General features: G+C 46.9%; 1 pseudogene; it reads right to left on the reverse strand.

Annotated features, from left to right (window-relative positions):
* Nucleotides 1-19,803: 19,803 nt before the first annotated feature.
* LOC125520547 lies at nucleotides 19,804-22,252 on the reverse strand (annotated as a pseudogene).
* Nucleotides 22,253-23,865: the final 1,613 nt, after the last annotated feature.

The raw sequence follows: 23,865 nt of genomic DNA on the forward strand, positions 1-23,865 counted from the left end.
ATGCTGGTCTTACTCAGGCTGCGGTGGAGACGGTTCGGGTCCTCGCCGATGTGACAGTACCGGTGACCATTCAGCCTGATGATGCTGCTTCTGACAAAGGTACGGAGAAGGCCGGGGGTGACAAGCCGTCCAAATGGGCGACTAAGAAGAAAAAGTTGACCTGTTTCCGGTGTGGTGAGACGGGACACTTTATGGTTGATTGCTCTGCTGAGTTATGTGATATATGTCGGAAACCGAACATGTGGCGGCTGAGTGTCCGCTTCTTCTAGGGCCCAAACCGACGGTTAATATTTATGGGCTCTGTTGTTTTGAGTTGATGTTCTTTGAGTCACCAAGTGTGGCTCCGGTGGCTCCTGTCATTGAAACTTCCTTCCCAGGGGTGGTTAAGGTGGTTCATGGACCTCTCACTGAAGCTCAAATTATTCAGCAGTTGCGGGAGTTGGCACCGGGGAACTTTCACTGGTCTCTGTTGAAGTTATCAGAACAGACTTTCAAAGTGGACTTTCCATCTAAGGAGGATCAGATGAGAATTCTCAAGTTTGGCATGAGTAGAGTTACCGGTACAAATTTTGTGTTACAGTTCGATGAGTGGAAAAAGAAGGAGCCTCAGGGTACGCCGCTGACTCAGATTTGGGTTCGTTTTTCTGGGGCTCCATCTGAACCCCTGGATAACTTCTTGGTCACTTGGAGCCTGGGATCCTTGCTCGGTAAGACGGAGCAGGTAGATATGCCCTTCACGCGTGCTCATGGTGTGGCGCGCTTGCTGGTTAGTGTGGCTAAGATCGAGTTCTTGCCGGATGTGGTAAGATGGACTTACGAGGGCATTGCTTATATGTTGGATGTCGAGTATGAGGACCCTGATCTGTTTCAGGAATTTGAGAAGATACATCATATGGATACTTCTGAGGGGGAGGTGCTCCTGGGAACCAGGGTGGTAGCGCATAAAATGATGGTGACAAGGCGTCCGGGCCAGCGGATTCGTCTAAGGCAGGAGAGTCTGCTCAGGGGAAATCACCGAGTTCTGTTCCGTCTAACATGCTACAGCTTGGATCCGTAGGAGCTTTCTCAGCGCCTCCTCGTCTTTGGAGTGATCGCGTGGATATGGATGATCCGTCGGAACATTTGCCGCCGGTGGTTACAGGGTCTGACTCTGTTTTGATCTTCGACGGACTGGGAGGAACCAGTGGACGGGAGGTTCACGTTACTCCCCCTTCATCTCCATTGCCTAGGCTGGAGGTGACGGCCATGCTGTACGGTTCGGTGGATATGGGCGGGCGGGAGGTCCGGCCCTCATATGCTACTTCTGCACCTGCCTCGGGGGGGGGGGGGGGGGGGGGGGGGGGGGCAAGGCCTGCACGGTGGCTATGGGGTCCCTAGGGGTTCTGGCGGGCTTGGGTGGGGCATGCGGGCACGAGGCCTGCGCACCACTCTCTCCCTCCATGGCGATGCGTCCGCCGACGACTGCTGCGGCGCCATCAACGGCGGTGGCAGCCATCATGGGAGGGTCGGCTGTGGGGGCGGCCAGGGGCCTCCCACTGCTTCTCCGTGCAGACTTACTCCTGCGGCAGCGCCCGTCTCTGGTGCTTTCACAGGTGCTGGTGCGGCACCAGTGGTTGGTGGGGATCAGGTGGCGTCACCGGGGTCTGGACACCGGCCAAGGCCGCGAGAGGCCTCGAGGACGCTGGGTGATCTTTTGATTGATCCGGTTCAGTTGCGTTCTGTTGGGGGTCGGGCAGGCGGTCCTACTCCCAACAGGGCCACGAGGGAGGAGGTCATAGCTTTTGGCGGGATCCCAGATCCGGTCTGGGGCGGCGGATAAGCAGCCGTCTCCAGGAGCAACCGGATGTGGACGACATGCAGCTATGGTGCGCTTTGCAAGCGGCCAAGCTTCGTGACATTGAGGTCACTACCGGTATGTCTGTCAATTTGTCTAATTCGATTTTGCATTTTTCCAATGATGAGATAGTTCATAATGCAAATCAATTAGGGGTCTCCCTAGGTAGTAATGATACTGAGATCAATAAATCCGTTAATGATATTCTCGATCTCGAAGCGGAGCGCGCTTTGGAGATGATTCGTAACATAGTTGCGGTTGAACCCATGAATGATCACGACATAGAGGCGTTGGGAGTTAGGGCTCTTGATAGCTTGTGTGCGGATCTGGCCCCTGAGGTACAGGAGGATGTGGGACTCGATTCCCCTTTGGTTTCAATCCATGTAGATGTTCTAGAAGATAAATCCCCAGAGCCCGGTTTTGAGGACCGGCAGGTGGGCACGTATAAGCCTAAGCGGAAGTGGAAACGGAAGGTTTATCCAGTTTCGGCTGTGCGTAGAAGTGCTAGGATCCGTACCTCTAAAAAATTTCATGATGAAATATGAGAGGAATATTTTGAAACAGCAGAGGTCTTAAGGACTTGGCTAAAAGAAGGTTTCTAGCTGAAGCGTCTATTGATTACCACTTGGATTTTATTGCCCTATCCGAGACGGGAAGGGACAATTTTACACCCCAATTCCTTAGTACGTTATCTGGAGGTATTGACTTTGACTGGCACAGCTTACCTCCAAGAGGAAGGTCCGGCGGGATCCTACTTGGAGTTAGGTGTGATTCATTGGAAGTGCGTAGTGTGGTCATGGGGGATTTTGCGGTAAAATTTCGGGTCAGATCTAAAGTCGATGGGTTGACTGGGCTTTAGTGGCGGTTTATGGGGCCGTGCAACCAGAACTCAAACCAGATTTTCTGGCTGATCTAGTTTGTATTTGTGGTAGCGAGCAACTCCCAATCCTAGTTGGGGGTGATTTTAACATTATTCGAAGGAGGGAGGAGAAGAATAATGATAATTTTGACGGCAAATGGTCGTTTATGTTCAACACTATAATCAAAAGCTTGGATCTAAGAGAGATAGAGCTATCTGGTAGGAAATTCACTTGGGCTAATTCTCTACCTAACCCGACTTTTGAGAAGCTGGACCGTGTTCTCGCTAGTGTCGAATGGGAACAAAAGTTCCCACTCGTAACAGTCCAGGCATTATCGCGCGGAATTTCGGATCACACCCCGTTGTTGGTTGATTCTGGAGATCCATCTCACGTGGGGAATAAGAATATCTTTTCTTTTGAGCTCTCGTGGTTAGATAGAGAAGGGTTCTTTGAGATGGTTGCTAGAGAATGGGCGAAAGAGTCAGGAGGAAGGTATCCTATCGAGAGATGGCAAAATAAGATCAGGCATCTCCGAAGTTCCTGCGTGGCTGGGCTAAACATACGCATGGGATTTATAAGGCTAAGAAGGAAAGACTCCTTTTACTTATTCAGTCCCTTGACTTAAAAGCCGAATCCACTATTTTAGATACCAGGGAGATAGAAGCTTAGGTAGAGGCGGAATTAAGGCTGAAAGATCTCCTTCGGGAGGAGGAATTGAAGTGGGCATTGCGAGCTAAGGTTCGCAAGATCGTCCAAGGGGATGACAACACTCGGTTCTTCCATATGATTGCCAATGGCAAGCACCGCAAGAAGAGGATATTTCAGCTTGAGCAGGAAGAGGGGCCGATTGTAGGTCAAGAGAATCTACAAGTCTACACTAAGAATTACTATAAGAAGTTGTTTGGGCCGCCGGAAGATAACCATGTGTCTCTAGATGAGAAAAGAGTTGAGGATGTACCTCAACTTGCGTCTGACGAGAATGGAGTCTTGAATGCCCCTTTTACGGAGAAAGAGGTGTTTGAAGCTATTTCACAAATGAAGAACAATAAGGCTCCCGGGCCGGATGGCTTCCCGGCGGAGTTTGATAAAAAATGTTGGCATATTATCAAAGGGGACTTACTCCCGATGTTTCATGATCTTTTCTCTGGATAGCTTCAGTTGTTTCAACTTAATTTTGAAACGATTACTTTACTTCCCAAGAAGACAGAAGCTGTTCGCATTGAGCAGTTCAGGCCCATCTGTCTTCTTAATGTAAGTTTCAAAATTTTCACCAAGGTCGGGACTAATAGATTTACGCAAATTGCGCACTCTGTTGTGCAGCCGTCCCAAACTGCTTTCATGCCAGATAGAAACATCCTGGAAGGGGTTGTCGTTCTGCATGAAACACTCCATGAAATCCACTAAAAAAACTTGATGGAGTAGTTTTCAAAGTGGACTTTGAGAAGGCATACGACAAGGTCAAATGGCCATTCCTTCAGCAAGCTTTGCGTATGAAAGGTTTTGATCAGGCCTGGAGAAATCAGGTAGACTCTTTCTCGCAAAAAGGGAGTGTTGGAATTAAAGTGAATGATGACATAGGTCACTACTTTCAAACACATAAAGGACTGAGGCAAGGGGATCCGATGTCTCCTGTACTCTTTAACATAGTGGCCGATATGTTGGCAATTCTTATAGGAAGGGCCAAGGATGCAGGTCAGGTAGGAGACCTCGTCCCGCACTTAGTAGACGGAGGTGTATCCATTTTACAGTATGCCGATGATACCATCATTTTCATGGAGCACGACTTGGCGAAAGCCCGCAACATGAAGCTCGTGTTATGCTTGTTCGAACAATTGTCCGGGTTAAAGATTAACTTCCACAAGAGCGAGTTGTTCTGTTTCGGAAGAGCTAATGATGAACAAGATGCGTACAGGCAATTGTTTGGGTGTGAATTGGGGGCTTTACCTTTTACGTATTTAGGTATGCCAATTCACCATCGTAAGCTCACCAACAAAGAATGGAAGTGCATTGAGGATCGTTTCGAGAAGAAATTGAGTTGCTGGAAAGGCAAGCTGATGTCATACGGAGGACGATTAATTCTTATTAATTCGGTCCTCACGAGTATGCCCATGTTTCTTCTCTCGTTTTTCGAGGTTCCGGTGGGAGTCCCGAAGAGGCTAGATTTCTATCGTTCATGATACTTTTGGCAGAGTGATGAAGTTAAGCGAAAATACAGACTTGCTAAATGGGACATTATCTGTAGGCCAAAAGACCAAGGGGGTCTTGGTATTGAGAATCTGGAAGTGAAGAACAGATGTCTCCTTAGCAAGTGGTTGTTTAAGCTTTCTGTCGAGATGGAGGCTACTTGGGTGCAGATCTTGCGGAACAAGTACCTTCACTCCAGAACCTTGTCCCAGGTGACAGTGAGACCGACAGACTCGCCTTTTTGGAAAGGATTGATGAGAGTTAAATCACTCTTTTTCAACAGGACACGTTTTTTAGTGGGAAACGGTACTGCTATGAGGTTTTGGGAGGATACATGGCTAGGGGAGACGCCCCTCGCACTCCAATATCCTTCCTTGTATAACATTGTTCAGCGTAGAGATGCCAACGTTGCAACAGTGATGTAGTCCGTTTCGCTTAATATCCAGTTTCGGAGGACACTAGTGGGGACCCATTGGGAAGCTTGGCTCCATCTTGTTCGAAGATTGATGGATGTTCAACTGTCTCAACGGCCTGATCAATTGTGCTGGAAATTGTCTAAGAATGGCGAATTTTCGGTTAAATCCATGTATTTGGATGTTATCAACTCTAGTGTGATTCCTAGATCGAAACATGTTTGGAAAGTCAAAGTTCCTTTAAAGATCGAAGTATTTATGTGGTTTGTGCATAAACAAGTTATTTTAACGAAGGATAACTTAGCAAAACGCAATTGGACAGGATCTACCAGATGTAGTTTCTGCAACCAACACGAATCCATCAAACATCTCTTTCTGGATTGTCCCTTAGCAAAAAATTTGTGGCGGTCGGTCTATATTGCTTTTAACATTACACCACAAAATTCCATCAATACGTTATTTGGGACATGGCTTGATGGGATAAATTTTGATACAGCGCGACACATTCGTGTGGGAGTGTGTGCTTTATTATGGGCAATATGGAATTGCAGAAATGATTGGTTTTTAACAGAACAACAAATATTCATTTTTTGCAGGTTATATTCAGAGCCACGGAGTTGATCCGTATGTGGTCGCTACTCACTCCGACGGAGGCCAGGGAGCGTTTGGTTACTGCGTCTATCCGATGGGAGATGGTAGCTCGGGGTATTTTCAACCGGTTTGGATGGTGGTCATGTAATAGGATAGGCATGTAGTGCTCTTATCCTTCTTTGCCAGTCGGTTGTGGCTTTTTCTTTTCAGCTCTGGTGGAGCTTTTTAACTTTTTTTTATTCGAGACTTGGAGACCTTTGTTGGATATTTTGCTTATTAATAATATTAGCCGTATGCATCATTTAGATGCAGAGGCTGGGACATACCCCCTTTTCAAAAAAAAGAAAAATATATATATAGGGTCCTGATATCTGCCACACGTGTGGCAGGGGAGGAGGCTGCCCACACGTTCGGTCTGGAGGGGCAACGACCGAATGATTTTCACGTGTGGCAGGGGAGGAGGCTGCCCGCACGTCCGGTCTGGAGGGGCAACTACCGAACGATTTTCGTTGCGTACGATCTCCCTAGCGCTCGAACAGCCTCCAGATCGCCATACAGGTCGTTTCCTTGTCAAGCCAAAAAAGAGCCCAGTAACCAAAAAAAAGCCCAGTTTTCGCTATGATATGAAAAATAAAATACCAGCCCCTATAAAAAGCAGAAAAATGCCATTGGTGAAAATGTTTTTTTATGACCCAGAAGAAAACAAGACATGGAAACTCCCATCATACAAACAAAGATTATATTGCCATGGCAAATTCATAAGTTAAAAATGCCATGGTATTTTTCATGGCAAAAATAGAGTAAAATTTGCCATGGAAAAAACTGTAGTAAATTTTGCCATGGCAAAAATGGATTAAAATTTGCCATGGCAAAAATAGAGTAATTTTGCCATGGGAATAAAGTAAAAATTTCCATGGCTAAATAAGTATATTTGCCATGCTATATATTTAAAAAAATCATGTTCTAGAAAAATGTAAAATTTTCCATCGTATTAAAATTAATATTGCCATGCCCTATATAATAAATTTGCCATGTCAAAAAAATAGTAAAAAATGACATGTCAAAGAAAAGTAAAAAGTTCCCATTCCAAATAAAATGTAGAAAAATCCCACTTTTGGTTTGTGAAATTAAATACTTTTGCCGTGCCCCGTGAACAACAATTGCCATGCCCGTTAAGTTTGACATGGCAAGATTTGAATGTTTTTGAACATAATAAGTATCCATCTTTTTGAACATCTACAACTTTGCCATGTTTTTGAACATGGTAAAGTTTCCATGGCAAGTGTAGCGTGTCGTTTAACATAGTATGTTGCCATGTTTTTTTAATATCTATAAATTTGTGATGTTTTCGAACATGGCAAAGTTGTCATGGCAAGTTTGCCGTGTTCTTGAACATATTAAGTTGCCATGTTTTTTGAACATCTACAACTTTGCCATGTTTTCGAACACGGCAAAGTTGCCATGGCAAGTTCGCCGTGTTGTTGAACATATTAAGTTGCCATATTTTTTGAACATCTACAACTTTCACATGTTTCCGAACATGGCAAAAGTTGCCATGGCAAGTTTGTCGTGTTGTTGAACATATTAACTTGCCATGTTTTTTGAATATCTATAAATTTCCGATGTTTTTGAACATGGCAAAGTTGCCATGGCAAGTTTGTTGTGTTGTTAAACATATTAAGTTGCCATGTTTTTTGAGCATCTACAACTTATCCATGTTTTCGAACATCTACAAACTTTGCCATGTTTTGGAACACGGCAAAGTTGCCATGGCAAGTTTGCGTGTTGTTGAACATATTAAGTTGCCATGTTTTTTGAACATCTACAACTTTGACATGTTTTCGAACATGGCAAAATTTGCCATGGCAAGTTTGTCGTGTTGTTGAACATACTAAGTTGCCATGTTTTTTGAATATCTATAAATTTGCGATGTTTTCGAACATGGCAAAGTTGCCATGGCAAGTTTGCCGTGTTGTTGAACATATTAAGTTGAAATGTTTTTTCAACATCTACAACTTTGACACATTTTCGAACATGGCAAAAGTTGCCATGGCAAGTTTGCCGTGTTCTTGAACATACAAAGTTGCCATGTTTTTGGAATATCTATAAATTTGCGATGTTTTCGAACATGGCAAAGTTGCCATGGCAAGTTTGCCATGTTTTTATATAAAGAATGTGCCATGGCAAATCACATGAAAAAGTCATATGTGGCAAAATGTCATTGTTTACGAACAAGGACAGAGATAAAACTTGCAATGGCTAATGCATATACAAAATTGCCATGGAATTTTTTGTCATATTTGCCATGTAAAGATAAAAAAGATACAAGTCTGCAACCACAAAAAGTTCACAGATCTGAAACCTGGTGCTCTCTAGTTCATCACCCTACAAGCAGATTCTAACTAGTTTCGGTGCTATATGAAATTAATCAAAGGTACCAGATGAATCACATAGTGCAATAATCTAGCAACATCCTACAGAAATAGTAAACCCACATGAGGATTTCAGTAGCAACAACAGAGATCTATGGGTCGGTGCACACAAGGAGGGAAGGAGTGTTACCCTGAAGATGGATGGGAGGGTCATGGTCCATGGCGGCGCGCTCGCATCAGTGTGGGACGTGCCTGTCCACGTTGCGCTGAGCGCCGCCAATGGCCACCGCATCTCGGCCCTGTGGCCGGGCGCCGCTCGAGCTAGGCCATGACGGCCTCGTCCGCATCAGCGCGGGACACGCCCGTTTGCGTCGCTCCGGGCACCGCCAAGCAGCCGCCGCATCTCGGAGCGGCTCCTCCGTCGAGCTCGCCAATGCTGGGCCCGTCGTCTCTCCCGATGGCGGCGTGCTCCATCAGCCGAGCTCAGATCCGCCCACTCCAGCATCAGCCACCATGGGCCTCCCATCCTGTCGACGACGAGGCTCTCCTCTACGGGCGCGGTCGAGGACGTCCCCTCAACCCCGACCTTGTCGTCGTCATTGAGGTAGTTGAGGGCCTCCGCCTGCTCGTCCCCTCGGCGGCCATGGGGAGCCAAGCCGACCCAGCATCCCCTCGCCGTCACCCTCGCTTTGGTCCCCGTCCAGGAGCTCACCATGAGGGATTTGAGATGTGGTGGTGAAGAGTGGGGGGGAGATACGGATGTGGGTAGGGAACTGATACGGCTCTGGGTGGGGAAGTGGGCTCTATGCAGGCGATGGGAGGCAACTGAGCTGCGTTCAGTCATGCGGCATGTTCGTCCTTCCTGCCACATGCTCAGTTGATGACGTGGCTGGGACACGCTTCAAGATTCGTGCTTTTTTCATCTGATGGCTCTGGACGCGTTTGGACGGTGTTGTGAACGCCCACACGTGTGGGCGTTAATATTTCCCTATATATATGCACACAAGGCTCAATCAATACAATCAATCGATTTCCCCAATCTCTCTTTATTCCCTTGTAACATGGTAACAGGCTAACTGATCCAAACCCTAATCGCCGCCCGTCGCTTCCACCCCGCGCGCCGTCCTTGTGGCGGTCGTCCGTCATGACCACCGCTGGGGGCCGCGCCGCCCGTACCTAGGGTTCATCCGCCGGTCGTGGTGACCGGCTGTCCTAGAGAGTCTTTTTCTCGAGCCCTTGCTCTAGGTTTTTCTCTCTCCCGCTGATCATCTTGATCGGCGTCCTCTTTTTGGTTTTTCGATCTAAGATCAGTTTGCGTCGCCTGTCGCCGCCGTCAACCCCCGCGCCTCTATTCCGACATCGGCATGGACTACACCGGCCACTTCGTCATCAACCGTGCGGCAAGACTAGACGCGCCGCCCAAGGGACGCCTTCGTGGTTGCTGCCGGATGCTCGTCCGTGCGGTCTCCATTGCCGGTCCGTCTTCATCGTCCTCGCCCAGGACACCATCGACAACGTCGCCATCGACTCTGATCTATGCGTCGTCCCCCGCCATGGTGTGTACAGCGCCGTCATTGGTCTAATCAACCGATCACGCGCTTGTCTTTGCCAAGCACGTCCCCGAGCACGCGCCTACCGCCGATCAAGTCCCAAGTTGTCGTCGCGTCGTCCCTTCGGACCGCTGCGTCGCCGCCCCAAGGTCTTCCCGCTGGCTACCTCGATCCGCGCGCCGCTCCCGCCGATGCCCCTTCAGGTTGTCGTGTCATGGCCCACGGTCCACGCTGTCGCCCCCGAGATCCCGCCAGCTAGCCCCGTAGCCGCCACCGCCTTTGTGTCGCCCCTTAGGGCTGACGCGCCGCGGTACGCGGTCGACGCCCCCTCCCATCGGGTCGTCGCCCCCGGGCAGTGGTTCTCCCCGCGGCTACCCCGCCTCTTCGGGCTGTAGCACCGCGGAATGCGGTCACCGCCGCCGCCTGAGGCCAACCACGCGGCATCACCGACCCATGCACCACCGCTGCGCCGCCCCTTCGGGCCGTAGCGACGCGGCACGTGGTTCACGCCGCCTCGAGGTCTTCCCGCCGTCGCCCCGATCTACCGCCGTCACTGTGTCCCCCCTTGGGTCGTAGCGTCCCGGCCCGCGGTCCACTGCGCTGTCACCGCGTGTCGACTTCCTGTGATATGGGTCACGCCGCCTCCCTCGGCGCGGGAACGCCATCGTCCGCGCCGGTCTTCGTCACGCTGTCGGGTTCCTCGCCTACTTCGAGCACCACCGACGCGCTCCTAACCAAGCCGCCGCCGTCTGGCCGCCGCCGCCGCTGCTACCCCCGTAGCCGCTGTCGGTCCACCTCCTTCGTCTTCGTCTAGCACTAGCCCGTCGCCAGTGTCGCCGTCAGCTACCCCGATCACTTCGTCTACCTCGACCACCGTTTGTGACATCGATCCCACGCCGATTGGCGTCATAACCGTCGTCGAGTCTCCTTCTATGCTGGCCCCTCCGACTCCTCGACATGTCGTACAACACGTGCAGGTCCTTCTTCTACACATGCCTGATGCTGGCAACACCGATGCGTGCCTTCGTCCACGACGTGTCCCCGGGCTTGGAAAGCCTGGTGCGGCGCTTCGTCACTTCGTATTTGTCCGTCTATGCATACCCGGTGCTGGCAACACCGACGTGTGCCTTCGTCTACGACATGTCCTCGGGCATGGCAAACCCGGTGCGAGCTCGTCATCTGCGTCGCTACCGTTGTGACTGCGGGGGATGTTGAGTATAATGGTTATTTAGGAAACGTAGGATAGCGTAGGGTTTATCTTACCTTGACTTGTACTTCAAGATGATCATGTATTTTTATATATATATATATGCTCAAGAGGCTCAAGCAGTACAATCAATCGATTGCACCAATCTCTCTCTATTCCTGTCTAACACAAACTAACTTTCGTCTACATTGGACGAGTGGCACTGCTGAGCAAATACAAATAGTGCTCTTTGTACTCTATGCACAGTAAGAGAGAAAATATGAAGAATTGGTTCATTGCACTGTGTTGCTAATCATTTTGTCTAGGAATGTAATTGCACCGCTAATCCAATACTGTTGTTAATCTGGATGTTTGATCAAGATTATTCCAGACGATTCATTGCCGGAACTGTTGCTAGATTGCGGCCGGGTCGTCCATCGATCGCTCTGATACGTGCTGACACTCAAGACTACATGATATATCGATCGGATACGGAGAGATCGGATACTGGATATGTGTATGCACTTGGTGAGATGCGTTCAGACCAATTTGGAAAAAATGATCGACAAAACGCGAGCAGATTGAACGGGGAACAGCCATGTTTTAACCGATTCTTGCTTGTTGGTGCGGCATTTAATTCCGGTGACGTCGACTGCTCCCTGCTGATCGTGAGAGATCACCTTTTTTTATTTTGTCCGAAAAAATGCACTTATATATTGTCCACTAATATATAAGCACACCGTCACACGTGTATGGCACAGGTAACAAAAATATAATGAAAAAGCATTAGGTGCATTCCCCTCGTCCCTCGAGACGAGAAAAATATTAAGGCATCTTCAACACGGACTCTCTAAACACCCACAAACATTCAAACATTCTGACCGAGTTATCCGTACGCTGCAAGCCATGCAACACGGACCGTATTTGTTTGCGGGTGCATCCGCGTCATTTGCCCGTAAACCGGAGACAAACTAGGCAGGCTTTACGGGAGTTCGGACCTCCGACACGTTGGACTCCGACACCCCCGGCCCACCCAAAACTGAGATAGAGTCCGCTCATTTTTAGCGGTCCGCAATGTTTCCGCTCCAAAACCGCCTCTTTTTTCCCACCCTTAACCCCAATTTTTGCGGGTTTTTTTTATTCCGCCGCCGTCTGGTGATTCAACCGACCCAAACAAAAGTGCCGCCCAAGAAGGTTAGAAGGGCGTTCCGGCAAAAAAGTTGGAGGAGAAAAAGGAGAAGTGAGAAGGGGTGGCGGCCAAGATGACGGAGATGTTCAAGGGCATCTTGACGAAGAAGAAGGAGGCATGTGTCAAGCGCTCCGACATGAAGGAGAAAAAGAAGACAAAGAGGTTTAACATCTTGATGGTGGTGACCGAGAAGAAGATCAACCTCGAAGAGAAGGAGGCCAAGCTCGAAGAGAGAAAGATTGAGCTCGCGGCTGCTTCGAAGGATACTCGGGTGTTGACCATGAGAATGGAAAAATTGGATGACCGGTGTGGCAATGATCATGCGTGTCATACGTGTCAAGATGTTCAAGTGCTTGGCGGCCGTGATGGGGGTAGCCAAGAAGGCGGATGGTGAGGAGGAGCCGGCGGCAGACTGAGCGAGAAGGCTCGGACAACCGGTCTGGCAGGGCAAAATTGCCATTTTTTAATGGACTACCAGACAGGAACTTCTGTGATGGGACACATGTAAAAGCTATGAACATCCACCTTTTCTTTTTGGTATGATCGGGCGTTATGAACACCGCATTTTAATTTGCTCATATACTATGCATTTGAAATGAAATTGACTAGACCAAACGAACGTTTAGGGGATGCGGTTGGATGACCGCCTCCTATATCCGTGCTTATGCACTTGTCCAACAAGTCCACGAACAAATAGTATGTCTGTTTTAGGAAGCGGCGTTGGAGATGCGCCTGAATCCATCCGGTCACGACAGCAATTTTCACAGTAACCTACCGATGTAGCGCCATCTCCCTACCCGTCATGCCCAGTTTGTCTTTGAGAGCTATCGACAGCAGTTGAGCCAGAAAGTTTAAGACGCTGGACACATGTAGGGAATGTAGTGTTTCAATCAACGGAAACAAAGAACATTGGCATGTGGCATGGACACACATGCGCGGTGGCGATTATGCAGATACGACTACTACATGATGTCATGATAGCTAAGTCCATGTGGTATGTAGACTCATGATGGATCACTGGCCAGGAAGACAGATAGCGAGGTGGAGGAGGAAGAAGGGGTCGCCGCACCGCCAGGGCCGGCCGGAGCTGTTGCGTCGTGTGCGCGGCGCGTGCATCGGCCATCGGTACTTGATTTGCTACGGAGAGCCCCACCCACACCCTTGTCTCAACTCTCAAGCCGGCTGGATTGACCCTTTCTTCTCTGCCTTCCCTCATCTTCTCATCCGTGATCATGGCGTCCTTCCATTTAAGAGCCAAAAATTGCAGACGGGAGGGCACGCAGGAGGAAGCGGGGGGCTCACGCTCAGGCGCCCAATGGTCAAGCCGTGCTGACTTTTCATTGAACAACCTCATCGGTCGATGGTTCAACCGCTGCTACTTGGGTGGGGGTTCGCCGTTTGGGGCCGGCTGTTGTCTCGGCGGGACAATTTGTCGGTCCGGCCAGCAATCGCAAACGCATGATGGTGAAATAAAATGACGAGCCACCATCTCTCACTCGCTCCCATGTAAGGGGCATCTCTAACATTGGTCGACTCTGATCGCTAGCACGAACAAACAACTGCGGAGATGTTCCCAAAGAAGCTGGATACAAGTAACTTCTAAAAGTTATAACTGGCTCTTAACAAAGATCACTTTTATCCCTCAACAGTCTCGATATACTCCCTCCATCTTTAAAAGAGTGCACTTTCAACTTGGTTCAGGGGCCAAACTATCTTAAAGTTTGACCGAGTTTGTGCAAAAATATATCAATGTTTGTGAAACCAAATAGGTATAGATGAAAACATATTTTATCATAAATTTAATGCTACTAATTTGATAGTATAAATATTGATGTATTATTGTATAAATACGATCAAACATAAAAAGAAGTTTTATAACTTCTACTATCTCCGTCAGAAGTAGTACTACAGATGCATGACCGTTGTTTGCACACGTAAGAAGATCCAAAAGAATACAAACTAAAAAATTATTGGGCAACTAGAAATGGAACCAAATATTTCGAAGGAAAACAGAAGTAAAAATATCAAAAGAAAAATATAATTTTAGCCAACAAATGTCAAATGAAATCTGATCTTAAAGGAAAATATGCAATTATCAAGAAAAACATAACTTTTTAGCTAAAATTTTACTGTGCAACTAGAAATGTAACCAGGTATTTTGAATAAAAATTCAGGAAAAATATATCAAAATAAGAACATAACTTTAGCTATGAAATTACTGAGTAATTAGAAATGGAACCAACATTTTGAATGAAAATATCAAAAGAAAACATAAGGTTTAGCTAACTTTCTTTTTGCGGTGTTAGCTAACAGATTATTGAACAGTTAGAAATGGGAGCGAGACACTCAGAAGCTGTTTTCCTTTTCGAATTCAAAGATCGATGGTGTCCACGTAGGACTAGAAAAGGGCAGTACTCCCTTCGTTCATAATGGTTGGTATTCTAGATATTGATAATTTTATCTATAAAATTGGTTGAAATTTGCTAAATTTGATTTTGGAACGGAGAGAGTATTAAGAACCAGGTGTATATTGAACTGGAAAAAATGGAGTAGAAAAACATGTAGTGCAGAATCTGCGTTGTTTCACCACATGGCACATGCGATAAGCAATTAAAACCATTTAAAAACCTATTTAAAAAAGAATATGCGCTGTCTCATCCACCCACAACCCTGGACGACCAAAAAGGATAGGCCTCGCATGCCAAAAGCGGTGGCCGGCTGCTATCTTTGAGGCGCGCCATTACTGCTGGATCAGCGGCGCTGCGCCTCTGGGTGTTAATTAAGCACGGTACTATTTGCACCATTATTGAGGGCAATGAAGGAGGCTAACAACAGTGACCTTTACGCTAATATGGAGGAGCAGACGGCGACGAATCAATGGCCGGGCCGTGCTTCATCGTTGTAGCTATACTGGGCGCAATGTTCGGCCGCTGATTTGCCGAAACAGAATTGTGGGTGAGCGATGGCGATGGCTCCATGGATAATACTACATGCAATGCAACACATGGCTCGCCGCCCACCGACGTCCAACCAACCTGTCCGTCCGTGAGCAAAGACGGGTCGATCGATCGGCGTACGTCGGGCAGCAGCCGGTGAATGCATGCGAGGAAAGATGGATGGAAAGAGCTTTGTGCTATTTTTGACATTATTGCATAAACTCAGTCAGAACACTACAACGACTATAGAAATCGAGCACGCCACTCCATCCAAAGCCCAAAGCCCAAAGCATTGGCTAAAACATTTTTGAAAGGAAATGTTGTACTATTCGGGTCTCTGCAACAAGACAATGCCAGAAATGTGCGATGTTTTGTTCCTTCAGAACATGCAAAAGACTAGCATGTCACTGTATATATTAAGAATAAGCAAAGAAGGGGGGTTTTTTTCTTCCGGAAATGTGCGACATTGATACTAGCATAAAGACTTAGGGGCGGCTAATTACTCGGTTACGCGCTGTGCACCTTGGACCGCAGCACCTAGTACGTACTATATTTGCCTGGCGATGGCGTCGTCGGTCATGTGTGCACTAGTTAATGGCACCCGAATAGGTTGGTTAACTAGGGTTTGCTGGCCTGGGACCGCCCGGTCCGACTCTGACCTTATTAACAAGCAAGCACTTGGACACACGAATGGGGTCTCGTCCGGAGTAGGAGCTAGCTTGCCCTACACAGCACGACGTGTCAATCACTTGTACCCTTACACAGCTCGACGTGTCAATCACTTGTACTGACAAACTGCACGTGGGGGTGACAAGTAGGCACGTACAGGACCTCACTCCACTCCCCCACTGCATTGCATTGCATGAACCACACGAGCCCATGACCACGAGTACGTCACCTAAATGAATGAACACCGGTTGTCCTAAAAAAAAGGGTGGGCATTGAGTTCTCGACGTAGACGTTACTCTGCCTGAAAAGCGGTGGATCTTGTATCTTCAGTTCCTGCAGGAAGCACATAAAATTTCTGTACTCCAAATGCTGTTTCTACTCCGATTATTGATGCGTTTCACTTGTACTCCTGCACGGCTGCACAGCTCGACGCGTCAATCTCTTGTACTAAGGGCATCTTCAAGGCGGACCGGCAAAGTTCCGGCAAGGGTCGCGTAATTCATTCAACTCGGTACTTTATCGGTCCGCAGAGTGGTCCAGACGCGATTTCTTCTACAAATGTGTGTGTGTGTGGGGGGGGGGGGGGGGGGGGGGGCTTTACGGGAGTCCGGAACGATCCTACGCCCTCTTCTGGCCGTCCTGACCCACTAAAATCCCTCCGCCGTCACCTGCGGCGAACCCCAACTTCGTCGCAGAGTAGCGTGCCTGGCGTCCGCGCTCTAGCCGCCACTCGCCAGGAAAAGGCCGTTCGCGGAAGCTCAGTTGCAAGCGATCGCGGAGGAGAACAACGGCAGTCGCGCCTGCTACACCCTGTCGACGAACCATCAGCCGGCCCGGTTGGATGAAGACAACGTCAGCGCCACCATTTTCACCGTGAACCTCACATTCACCGGTGACGGACAGGTCGCAGATTCCTCCGAGGATGAGTAGGCCACGGGAGGCGGTGGTACCTTGTGTCCTATGTGGGTCAGTCCGTCTCCCGTGTTCTACTCTTCCTCGTCGAAGACCGCACCTTCACTTCATTGGTCTTATCGCCGGTGCTCACGGATACGGCGGATGGGGGACGACACGGGCTTGAACACCGGGCTCCGCTGCCGTAGGATAGGTTTAGGGTCGGGTCTTTTATTTTTTGTTCTAGATGTTCAAAATGTAATGAAAATTCATCGTGTTTGTATGAAATCCATCATGTTTACGCGAAATCCGGTCGTGTTTGGATGAATTTCGTCCTATTAGTTTGATTTGTTGTCAAAATATATACGGCTATGGTTGGATGACGATTTCCCGCATCTGTACCCGTGGACTGATCTCCCTCCACGGACGGATGCGGGAGAAAATTTGCAGGTTGCCGTTGGAGATGCCCTAGCAAACTATGGAGGTGATAAGTAGGCACAGGACCTCACTCACTCCCCCCACTGCATTGCATTGCATGAACCGCACGATCCCACGAGCACGTAGGCCTGCACCTTCCTTCGTCACCAAAATGAATGAACACCGGTTGTCCTTAAAAAAAAGGGTGGGCATTGAGTTGTGGATGTAGACGTCACTCCTTGAAAAGCGGTGGATCTTGCATGTTCAGATCATGCAGGAAGCACACAAACTTTCGATATTCCAAATGGTGCTGCTTTTCAAGTTTGTTTCTACTCCGATTATTGATGCGTTTCACCAACAAAAAAAAATAGTACCACGATGCTCTCTCCGAGTAGTATAATAAAGTTTAGTTTGCGACTACCAAACTATCAAATTTGAGGGGTTCAAGGACAAGTAATATGGATGGAGGGAGTAAGTTTATTTCCATTCGAGAAAGGGAATCCAGTTAGTTACTCCGGGGGAGAGTGCTTCACAAGTGCTGGTAATATTTTGTTGTTTACAGTCTTTCAACAAATTACAAATATGCTAACAAAAGAGATGAAAAGTGCCTTTTAAAGTTACATCGCAACGGTTGGTACAATCGGATGGTTAGTTGAGGACCTAGTTAACAGACGATGGTTGTTGTGGTAATCCTGACAGGTTAACGGCAGTCCGTGCTTGTCTTCATCTATGAGACGACGACTATTGGTTTCTGGTCTAAATACAGGAGCCCACCGGAACCTAACTGTGTGGTCACTGAAACTAGATATTTATAGGGCGACAGCGACCTACTGTCTCCTAGTTTATACTCCATATAACATATGCTCAGGACCTAGACCCCTTTAGTTAGCAACACAAATATTTTTCTTTTAGAAAATACTCTTCAGTTAGAACCACACATAATAATTACTCCCTCCGATCAATAACAAGTGTCGTGGTTTTAGTTCAGAGTAGTATTTTTCTCATAAGGGGCAATGACAAATGCAGAGAAGGTGGCCATTTCTTCACCCAACTCTCTGTTCATCCTGTCATGTTTCTTTCTAAAGAAGCTGGCAGGGAAAAGGAAAGTTTGACAACAGAGCATTGTACTATATGCTCAAGTCCTACCAAATGCAGATTCTGCTCTCACCAGTACTTATTATACACTAGGATGATCTTTTTTTTTGGAAAAGGATAGGATGATCTGTTTTTTTTTGGAAAAGGATAGGATGATCTGTAGTGGAGACCACTAACAAGAAGTTTTGAAATGGAAAGGGCACACTTTGATTCTAAAATTATACAACGGTAACCAACCGGCGGTTTATGTTAGTACGGCGTTCACCGTCATGTCTCGTTAATTGCGGTTTGAAAAAGAGCCACATCACCTTCATTGCATAGAATAGGGGCTGCTTACCGCACCGGATATGCACGCGCCTCACTCAAGGGTGGATATCTTGTAAACATCTAAGCGCGATTTCGCAGTCACGAGAATGGGCAGCAGAGGACATTGGGTGCATTAAGACGCCATTTCGCAGTCATAAGAATGGGCAAACAACATTAGGTACAGCAAACAATGATAATAATATATATCGCGTTCAGGCCCTTCTAGTCATCTAATGGTACTCAATGGGCAATGTCACATTCACAAGTAAGCACAAAACACACCTCTCTTCGCTTAGCTAGCATAGCCAATTTCTTTTATGCAGTAGAGTTGTCTGGACAGATACAGAAGATTTTACCTTCCATCAGGAGAATGGCTTGCTAAAAACAATGGAGATTTGGTAAGGTCCTTGCAGTCTCAAGGTAAAGCAAACTAGGGTTTAGCAAAACTAGGGTTTACATACTTTTGCCATCAATCCATTTTTATTTCTGGGGGGCTCCCCTTCTTTGTTGCTAAGTTAAGGTCTTGACTGGACACATTCTTATAATTGACCACAAAGAAACATAGTTCCAACAGGATGCAGTCTTTTTTCCTGTACTTTTTATTTGTTGAAGATTCGTTGGTGATAAATGAATGGAAAATATATCTCTTCTGCCCTCACCGTTGCAGATAAAAAGAACTTCCCTTAGCTGGCATTCCTCTCAAAGTTAATGTACAGCCAATCCACACGTTTTGTCTATTTTAAGTGTTTGTCGTGGTAAGAAGTTGGTGTGATGTGCAAGTTTATCAACTTCAGCAAGCACATTATGTACAGGGTGCAGAATAAACAGGAGCGAAAACGTACCGTACACAAGCCTTGCTTGGGAATGGCTAGCAATTGAACAATGGGCCACTCAATAGTGGCCTGGTTATTTGCAGCACTAAGCTAGATTAATTGGTGGCCTGTTGAGAGCAGTACGAGGCTACGACGAGACAGAGACATAATGAGCTCAACTAGCTTGCAGTACCAACTCTGGATTATTTTCGGGCAACATACGATGTAGTTGCGGTGTAACAAGACCATTTGCTCCCAAACTTGGACCACCAGTCCTTAATGCCCAAATAGTCCATTGATAAATCAAATGTTTCATGAAATAGTATTCATAGTCATTAACCTAGCCATGGATAAACATCTAGAAATAATCCACATATTTGGGGCTCAAATTCAGTTCGTGTCAATAGTTTTTGTAATCCACATATTTTTGCTTTGTATGTCCTTGCCACTTTGCAAAAAGTTAAAATGGTAACAATTTAAATGAAGCTGATTTGGAAGGAAGAAGAACGATGGCATGGACTTTCTTCATTTCCATATAATTTAACTAATCAGCATAAAAGAAAGATCCAGAGCTAAGACTAGTAGGTTACGACAAGTCATCTGAAAGGAAAAGAATACCATGACCTTCAGTTCCATAAGTACTGAAGATACAGCCAGGCCTCATAGATGACACAGGCCCAGCAAAATAACCTATACACAATACATGCTAGGAATCATTTGTCCTTTAATCATCCTCCTCCGGCTTGACAAAGAATTCGATAAAAGCAATCCGGCTTGGCTGTTGAGCCCCTCCAGCAAAATTATGGTAAGATTGCGTACCTAGCCTTGCAACTGAAACCAAGTGCTGGATTTTGAGCATCCCTCCCCTCCCAATCGTCACTTTACTCCCACGATTCTCCTTCAGGACGCTACTTGGAACATTCGAGGTAGTGGCACGAAGAAACTTGTACTTATACCTTGCAGAGAACCGTAAGTTCAGCACAAAGAAGCATGCTGTAGATTTTAGGCGCAAGAGTATTACCTGTAGGATAATTCTTGGTCACACTGGAATGCAATTAGAAGATCAGTATTTGCATAGTAGGAGAATTCGATCTGCCAAATGGATTAAGTAGCATTTAGATATGGAGACCAACAGAAGCTATCTGAATGACAGAAAGCAATTCATGACACACCTCCAAGTCACCATGCCCTTCGCCTTTAAATATTACTGAAGGGGGGTCTGGATGAAAATGAATCTGAATGCTGGAGCCTGGCCACTCAAGATCATCAATTGATTCTTTCAGGATGGCAGACTGGCATTGTAAAAGGTGAAAGATTAGTTCTGAGGAATTAAACGTTAGAACTCGTAGCGACGAGTGCAACGAGAAAAGAATGGATGAAGTATTGCAGGTACCTTAACAGTAAAAGTGACTGGAGTGTTCCCTGCATGCTCAAAATGGTAATCCCAGGCGACAGTATCAGGAATTCTGGTTCTGATTTCTGCATGTATACATGCATCTGGAGACCCCACTGACCTGCACTTGTGTTACCAGGATGAAAAACATGAGCAAAATGATTGACTTGCTTTCATTGAAGTTCAGAAGAGGGATACATATAGCTCTGCTTGTAGCAGTTACAGAACCAGACGTGTAATGAATCATGCATCGTGGGCTAGTACAGGCTAGGACTAAGTCACGGAATAACTGAACATGACAAGCTAACGTAACAGTGCAGCACTGAATCAATGTATACAATTAACAGCCCCTTGCAGTACAGCACTGAATCAATGTAATGATGCATACACTTAACACAAAAGTCCCACGAGAACCTCCTGGTAGTTAACCTTTTTATTTGTTTCACATTAGTACATTACTAAGTTACATCCATCTCCAGAATTAACTTAAATTTTGAGCTAAACATGAAGCTGAAATGTTTATTTGTTTTGGGCGATGGTGGGAATGTAGTAAAGTGAACTTTAGGAGCACTATTTATTGATCTCATCAAGGTTAAATATAAAGAAGAGGGTAGAGTCAATCCGAAGTATGAACAAATAGCTATTTAGTATTATCCACCACAGTATCCAAACGCTAAGTGAGTCACTAGATCAACTTTCCAAATATCATAAATCAGATATGCAATTTATCCCCCAGGACTATGCAAATGCCTAGTGAGTTACATGCTCAATATAAAGATGAACAAATAGCTATTTATATTTTATCCACCGCAGTCACAGTATCACGATTATGCAAATGTCTAATGGGTTACGATATCAATTGACAGCATTAAGAAGCAAAGACAAACAGAGAACCTAGTAGACAGAGAAGATACATACCTGAGGAGAAGCTGCATGTCGGGACCAGGGTACCGGATCTCGACAGGGGAGGCGAACCCGGGGACCGTAAACATGTTGAGGCAGTCGACGAGGAGCCCCAGGCTGAGGCCGAACCGTGGACGCCCCTCCGCACCATAGTCGTACTCCGCAAACAGCTGCAACGGTCAATCCCCACAAGAACTTAACAACCAGGCGCGGGTAGGAATAGACGCAAACACCTGGTGGGCACGAACCTCGGTCTTGAGGTAGACCTTTGCCTGGAGGCAGCCGCTCTCCTCCACGGTGACCACGATGCCGTGCTCCGACAGCTCCACCACCGCGCCCTGCGGGACGAGGCAAGGATTTTCGCTTGGGATCGGGCGGCCAGCGTGCGGAGGAGAGGAGAGGGGGGCGGGTGCTGACCTGATGCTTGTTCCAGCGGACGCAGGAGAGGGCGTCGACCATGCCGTGGACGCAGTCCGCCACGCAGACCAGGTCCGGCGCGTCGTCGCCCTGGCCCTGGCCGGACGTCGTCGACGAGCTCATCCCCGCAGCTCCGCTCCCTGGACCCGCGCCTCGCCGCCGCCGCCGGATTCGGTTCTCCCGCCCTCTTTTTTCCCGCGACGGCGCGAAGCTGGTCCCCTTCAGCTGGCCCATTCCTAGCGGTTCAGGCATCGGATAATGGGCCAATCCATAACTTTGCGGGAGAGACTATAATGGGCCAATCCCGCAACCAACCGGCCGTCGCCTGGCCCAGTTACCACGCAGTATCGCCACGTTGACGTCATACAGACGCCACGTGTTTCTTTTACTCTTCTTTATTTATTATTATACTTCTCCGTTCCAAAATAGTTGACTCAACTTTGTACTAACTTTATAAATTTATTACAAAATTGAGTCATCTATTTTGAAACGGAGGGAGTATTTGTCTTTCTATATATTTCAACAAGTAATTACATATGAAGCAAAATAGGTTAAACTACACTGTAAAATATATCTATATACATTCCTATGTGGTAGTTCATTTGAAATCTCTAAAAAAACAAATATTTCGGAACAAAGGGAGTACTTTGGAAAATACAAAATACATATATATGAAAATAATAATTTAATATTTTTCTAAAAATTGTACATTGCGCATTAAAAAATAAATGCAATGTAAAAAATGTTCGCCCTACTTTTAAAAATTGTTTCTACCATTTAAAAATGTTCGCACGTTTCACAAATGTCTACCTGACATTTTCTGAAAAATCTATGTCTATACTTTTATCTATATCTATATCTATATTTATACCTACTATTAAAGAGAGATGATATTTTTGGTTTCGTCCAGCTTGCTTTGGTCCCGCTTTAATTAATTTCGCGTACCTTATTTTGTTTCATTACTTGCCACCCGTTTTGGCCCAACGAAAGAAGCCCACCTGACGGTGCACTATGACTCGGGTCTGGAGAGCTGGCAAAAACTAAAATAGCGATGGGAGGGTTCGATCTCATAACCTGCAAACCCGGCCACGCACAGTTTATCTAACTGACCCAGCTGGAGATAATTTTGTTTCGTTAATTGCCATCCGTTTTGGCCCAACGAAAGAAGCCCACCTGACGGCACACTGTGGCTCAGGTTCGGAGAGCTGACAAAAACTAAAATAGCGATGGGAGGGTTCGATCTCATAACTTGCTAATCGGCCACGCATAGTTTATCTAATTGACCCAGCTAGAGATATGAAATGATTTTTTTCGTTGCAACGCACGGGCCTTTTTGCTATTTCGTATTATTAAAGGGAGGTGATATTATTGGTTTAGTCCTGCTTCAGTTAATTTCACGTACGCTATTTAGCTTCCTTACTTGCCATCCGTTTTCGGCCAAATGGAAAAAGCCCACTGGCGGCGCACTGAGGTCCAGGTCCAGGGAGCTGGCAAAAAAAAGCCGATAAGAGGGTTCAATCTCATAACCTGCAAACCGGCCACACACAGTTTGTCCAACTTATCAAGCTAGAGATATGAAATGATTTTTTCCCATTGCAACGCACGGGAACTTTTTGCTAGTGTTATACAATGTCAGAAACATATTCAGATAATTCAGAAAACAACAAAGCTAAAATCCGACTGGTTGGACGTTTGCAATAGATCCGAACGACTCGGATGCCATTCATCTCGACTCGGATGCAAGTTCGCGTGCCCGCCACTTCAGTGATCGACCGGTGGCGGGCCGTCCGCCCGCCACTGATGCCATAATACAGTGGCAGGAGGTCGGTAGCAGGCGGCCCTGAGAG

The sequence above is a fragment of the Triticum urartu genome, chromosome 7 (assembly GCF_003073215.2).
Source record: "Triticum urartu cultivar G1812 chromosome 7, Tu2.1, whole genome shotgun sequence".
Lineage (NCBI taxonomy): Eukaryota > Viridiplantae > Streptophyta > Magnoliopsida > Poales > Poaceae > Triticum > Triticum urartu.